This window comes from Otolemur garnettii, unplaced genomic scaffold (genome assembly GCF_000181295.1).
Source record: "Otolemur garnettii isolate 467f Iridium unplaced genomic scaffold, OtoGar3 scaffold00053, whole genome shotgun sequence".
In the NCBI taxonomy this organism is placed as follows: domain Eukaryota; kingdom Metazoa; phylum Chordata; class Mammalia; order Primates; family Galagidae; genus Otolemur; species Otolemur garnettii.
This window is the reverse complement of record NW_003852448.1, coordinates 1,175,741-1,181,740: the sequence shown is the minus strand read 5'-3', so window position 1 is coordinate 1,181,740 and position 6,000 is coordinate 1,175,741. Positions and strand designations below refer to the sequence as shown.

Genomic DNA, 6,000 nt, shown 5'->3' with positions numbered 1-6,000 from the left:
CCCTGACCTGTTCCTGTTCTGCCCCACATAGTGGCTGCAGAATAGAATTGTTCAGGATGGAAAGAAGGGAAGATAAGGCCCAGAGCAGCTCGCAGAACTCATGGAAACACTTACCTTTGCCAGTTTATTACAAAGGATATTTTAAAGCAGCCATCTCCAAACTTTTTGACACCAAGGATTGGTTTCATGGAAGACAACCTTTCCAAGGTGGGGTGTGGCAGTGGAGGGTGGGGAGCATTTCAGGATTATTCCAGTGTTACATTTATTGTCTACTTTATTTCTATTATTAGTGTTAGATTGTAATATATAATTAAATAATTGCATGCTTCACCATAATGCAAACAAAGGCCTGAGCTTTGTTTTCCTGCTACTAGACAGTCCCAGCTGGGGGAGGTGGAGGCAGTGGCAGGTGGAGCTTCCCCTCTCACTTCCTGCTGTGCGGCCAGGTTCCTAACAGGACACAGACTGGTGCTGGTTCCCGGCTCAGGTTTGGGGACTGCAGGCACAGAGGATGAGGAAGAGCCCGATACCGTCCTGTAGGGAGGGAGCCGAAGATACAGAGGAGACCCTGTCGTGGAGGAAGAGGGGTCAGGTGAGGCGGGTCTGATGGGGGGGCAGGTCTGATACGGAGGGGTGGGGTGGGGGGGCAGGTCTGATACGGGGCCGGGTCTGATACAGAGGGGTGGTGTGGGGGAGCAGGTCTGATACGGGGGCGGGTCTGATACAGAGGGGTGGGGTGGGGGAGCAGGTCTGATACGGGGGGCGGGTCTGATACGGGCAGGGTCCGATATGGGGGCGGGTGTGATACCGGAGCGGGTCTCCAAAGCCAGGAGACAGAGGTTAGGGCTGTGTCCTTGGTGCTTTGCTGGAGTTACTGTTATTTCAGCTGTAATTGTGTGGAAGCTCACTTTACAATATGGATGAATTGCTTAAAAATTTACTTGGACCTACACATGCATGACTAGAATCTTATTTTTCTTCTGATTTCCATAAGCATAATTGTACGGTACTAACAAAACAAAACTTTCCTCTGAGACACCTGCTCACTCACAGTGAAGACATCACAGAAATAGGCGGAGACGTCCCTGACGTTCCGGCTGATGCATGGCGGACGGACAGACAGGTAGATACTGAGGAATAGCCTGGATTTGGGGTGTTCAACCGTGGGTTTGTCTTTAGCCCCAGGTAAATGTCATTTTTAAAGAATCCAACCTTTTAGCTTTTCTTTCTGAAGAGTGACTTCTTTGCTATTTCAGAGGAAGTGTAGACTGTGTGCTTAGAATCAAACAGACCTTGTTGAACTTTGCTGTGTCACTTAATTGTCCAAGTGGCTTCCAACAAGTTAGTCTGAGCCTCTATTTTCCTGCTTGTGAAATGAGAGTAGTAGGTAATATCTCTGATCTCATAAAATTGCCAGTTAAATGAGAAAATGTTTATAATGTGTTTAACTTTTGTCAGATGCTAAATAAATGTTATTTGCTTGAATAGGAAATTTTATGTATTGGTGTAATAACTTCCCGTTTCCTTTTGGTGTGGGCATATTCCTAGAGGACTAATTTAAAACCTGTTTACTCAAGAGAATTAACATTAAGTGAAGTATTTCTTTTAGCCTTTTTATGCTACTTAAGAAAGAACTTGTTTTTCTTTGAAGAATAGTCAGATATGAAGTTTAAACCTTTAAAACCTCATTTAGTTTTTTTTTCTTCAAAAAACTAAAAGCAGCACAATATGTTTCTCACAAGCCTTTCCTGAAAAGCCTCTTCAGGATGTAGCTATGTGTAGAAAATAACTTTTTGGAAAAGCGCTGTATGTGAAAATAGAAGATTATTGTCAATGGTTTGTGACTGTTCTGGTGAAAGCATGGGGATATGACAGAGGCAGGTACTTGGTCTTTAGTAAGTTGAACAGATTTAAACGTTATATAGTATTTTAAAAATATACACACTTTTGGGAAGCTTGAGAGTTGTGGTAATCATTTTGGGATCAAAGGGGTCTTACAAACTGGGTTTAAAGTCGCCCTCATCTTAGGAAAGCCTCTACCCCATGGTCTTAGGCTGAATGCCTGGAGGCACTGAGCCTGCCTCCTGTGCCCTCCTGTAGCACAAGCTGGGATCCTGATGCTATCTTGACACTTGATTCTCTAACTTCCCAGGGGCAGTCTGTTAGGATGGACTGTTGTTTCTGCTTCTGGAATATTTCTTGAGTCTGTCCAATTCTTTTCATCTTTCTTACACCACTTGAGTGCAAGCTGTCAGCCCTTGTGTAGGTGTCCAGCTGATCTCCCTCCCCAGGCTGCCCCTCAGCACCCCCTGATCCAGGCTGCGCAGTGCAGCCACCTTGTGCCGTCTCTCCCCTTCTGCTCTGACAGTGCTGGCCTTATTGCAGGTCCTGCCCCAAGTCCCTTGTACCTGCCATCCTTTCTGCCTGGAGTGTCTGGTCTGCCCTCTCCAGCTCCTTCTTTTGCCTAATTGTAGGTGCATGCATTATTAAAAATTCCAGCTTCCATGTCATTTGTTAGGGAAGCCGTCCCTGACCCCCCAGGCTAGGCTGAGCCCTGCGCTCTGTGCTGTCATCTTTCTATATTCTGGGATAACACTGAGAGTAGTTGGCAGTTACATTTTGGATCATTTGATCCCTCCTGGTTAGATGTTAAAGCTCCCAAGGGCAGTGTCACGTCTGACTTTGTCCACTGTTGAACCCACAGAGCCTGGAGCCTGGCAGATCATAGGGCCTTCATGTGTGATGGTTGGATTAGTGACTGCACTAGAGAGAGGAGTTGATGAGGCTGAGCATTGGTTTGGGCCCTATGGAGAAGCACTTTGCTGTGCTCAGCTGGTTGGGCATGGTCCCATAGTTAATAAAGGGGCTTTGAAGCTTTCAAACAGGAGAGTGATAGCCTCTCTCCTGTGAGATAACTCTGCACTGGGGTGGGGAAAGGATGTGGGTAAGAGAGAGGCTGATAGATCAATGTATTTATTGCCAAGAGTTGAGGAGGGAGATTGCCCAGACTTATAGGACCTGCGAGCAGGAGACAGAGTCCTAAGAGATGTCAGAGGTGGTGTCCACAGGGCTTGGTAAGTGACTGACTGCAGAGGCAGGAGGCAGAGGGGTCACAGATCTAGTGTAGATGACACTCATTGACTTAAGGAACACAGGATCAGATTTGAGGGTTTATGCTGGGTTTTATCCATGTGCAGATGGATGGAGTTGGACCATGGAACGTTCGGAAGCTGGCAAGAGGGCTGTGAGGTGTAGGTTTGGATTTGGGGGGTCATCAGGTGTGCAGGTGGTAGATGAACCTGTAAACACAGGGGGGCTCTGCAGGACAGAATGTGGAGCAGAAGAGAAGGGTGAGGATGGACCTGTTGGTGGAGAGAGAAAGAAGGGCAGCCAGGAACTGCAGAAGGAGCCCTGTGGGGCGGGTGTAGGGGCAGGCGGAGGTGCTGTGGTCTCCGCTGTGGACCTGGCCTGCCACTCTGTACAGGCAGTTGGAACCCACAGTGGATCTGTCTGTGTGATGCCAGTTTTGAAGTGGAAACATTATCTTTTTTCCAAATAAGCATCATGTTATATAAAGCCAGGTTTTAGAAGCCTATGGACATAATTATTTTAATTTTGCCATATTTTGGTAAGTATTCTACCATGGTTTGCCACGTTCTTTATAGATCTAATTGTATGTAGTTGTCTTCATAGTGCTTAGTATTTTAGGAGAAAATTTTTTTGTTGTTCAGCTAGTTGTCAGAATTTAATACTTTATAATGGAAAATCTGAATTTAATAATAAAAGATTTAATTTGACACGGAAACTATATTTTATTGATGAGTTTTAAAGCATAGAAGACACTTGGAAATTGAAACCGGTTATTCAAATCAGTGCTCATTTGTAGCTTTTCAGGGTAATTGGTCCATGAAATAAGACATTTATGCGACATCTAACCCTTGGGGAAATTGTGTTTTCATCTTTAAAATGGTTACCGGATTTGTTAGATACATATCAGCTCTAAAACTTTATGACTATGTTTAAAACTGTTTTGGAGAGTTTATATCATAAGCTTTATGTACAAAAATGATAGCATGGTGAAGGATTCTTGGGTGCCATCTACATGTGACTTTACAAATTAGTTTCCTGAACATCAGCTCAAAGAGAGAGGGAAGTGTTAGCAGTGGATGCATTCTCTTAATTTTCTATATTTTGTACAGTAAACCTCAGTTTAAATCAGAGAATACAATACCTGATATGTGGTAACTATTGTCTTACCAAATTTATTATTTATGTGTTTCCTATTTTTTCAGACAAATTAAATAGGATCATTTGGTCAGTTTACCCTTATTGAGCATTTCAACTTTTTGTGAACAGTAACTAAATATTAGTACTTACTATTCCTGAGGTACAATTCTGTATGGGTTTCTATTGCTGCTGTCATCAATTTAGTTTAGAAGTCTGACGTGGATCTCTCTGGGCTAAAGTCAGTTTGAGCAGGGTGGCTTTCCTTCTGGAGGCACTAGGGGGCGATCTGCTTCCTTGTCTTTTCCAGCTTTTAGAAGCCACCTGCACTCCTTGGCTTACAGCCCCTCCCTCCATGACAGCACCTCTGTGACTATCCTGTCCAGGCCATATTTTCCTCTGGCTACAGCTAGGAAAGCCTTTCCACTTAAGGATTCCTGTGAGTGTATTGGGCCCACTAAGACAATCAAAGACGCTCTATCTCAAGGACCTCAACCACATCTGCAGAATTCCTTTTTGCCACGTTAGATAACGTAGCCATAGTGTCTAATGATAAAGATGTGGGCATCTTTGGGAAGCCATTATTCTGCCTACCCAGAGTTTGAAGCTACCAACTTTGGGCTTCCTAACAGGAAATGGAAGTTATTTTGTACCTGTTGCTAAGGGAACAGTGTCACCTTTGAGTTCTTTTAGCTCACTGTTAGGATGTTTAGCCATTGGATCTAACAATGATTGCACTTTCTGGCTATGTTTGTTCATCACCTGGATGTAGTGGTTCACACCAGCAATCCTAGCACTGTAGGAGGCCGAGGCAGAAATATGGCTGGAGGCAGGAGTTCTAGACTAGCCTGAGCCAGAATGAGACCCGTGTCTCTACTAAAAATAGAAAAATTAGCCAGGTGTGGATGGCATGTGCTTTAGCCCCGGCTATTCAGGACGCTGATGCCAGAGAATTGGTTGAGCTCAGGAGTTTGAGGTTTCTGTGTACTAGGCTGGCACCACTGCACTCTAGCTTGGGTGACAGAGCCAGACCCTGTCTCAAAACAAAACCATCCAAATCATGTATACAACATTGTAGTTAAGTCAGGAGTAAGGGGCTCTCATTCCAAAAAGGTTATAAAAAGCTCAGTGGGGGAAAACACCCCTGTAGACTAATAGAACTCTTCTGCTTTGCCCTCCATGGTTAATTCTACAAAACTGTCTTGGATGTTTTTACATTAAAAAATTCATTTAAACAGTGCTAATTTATCTTTCAACTAATAAAAATACTCTCCTTTGCCCCAAATGCCCTGCTAGTGAATCAAAATTCAATGTTCCTTTGTGGATTTTAAATTTACATTTATTGAGAATGACTAGTGTTTTGAAAGGTTAGCAAGCTGTGAAATTGAGATATGATTTTAAAGGGAATTTATTTGAAACATTTTAGTGTCAGGAGAAAAAATAATCTTGAATAATACTTTAAGAATGTCTTGTATTTGAAGCCCACCAGCAGATGTCTCGAAAAGAAGAAAGCCTAAATTCTGATTGACAGAATTAATTAAATTAATAAAAGTAGCAATAACAAATGGAGCTGTATTATATTTAAGAGATTACACTAGATGACAAGAAGAAAATGGTTAAGGGAAATATGCAGTTAATCACTTGATGAGGTGAACATTGCTGTCTCATATAGATGGTTGTTAATTTGATGACTTGTAAGGTGGTGTTCATGGGAGAGTATTTTAACATTAACCTTCTAATTATGTGGAGTTTTTAATGGAATGTCACCACTGAAAT

The 6,000-nt window shown here is 43.1% G+C and overlaps 1 protein-coding gene across 2 annotated transcripts in view; it reads left to right on the top strand.

Annotated features, from left to right (window-relative positions):
* L3MBTL4 (L3MBTL4, histone methyl-lysine binding protein) overlaps positions 1-6,000 on the top strand; it is a 355,410-nt gene that overhangs the window by 31,374 nt on the left and 318,036 nt on the right. The gene's annotated exons all lie outside the window — the stretch shown is intronic.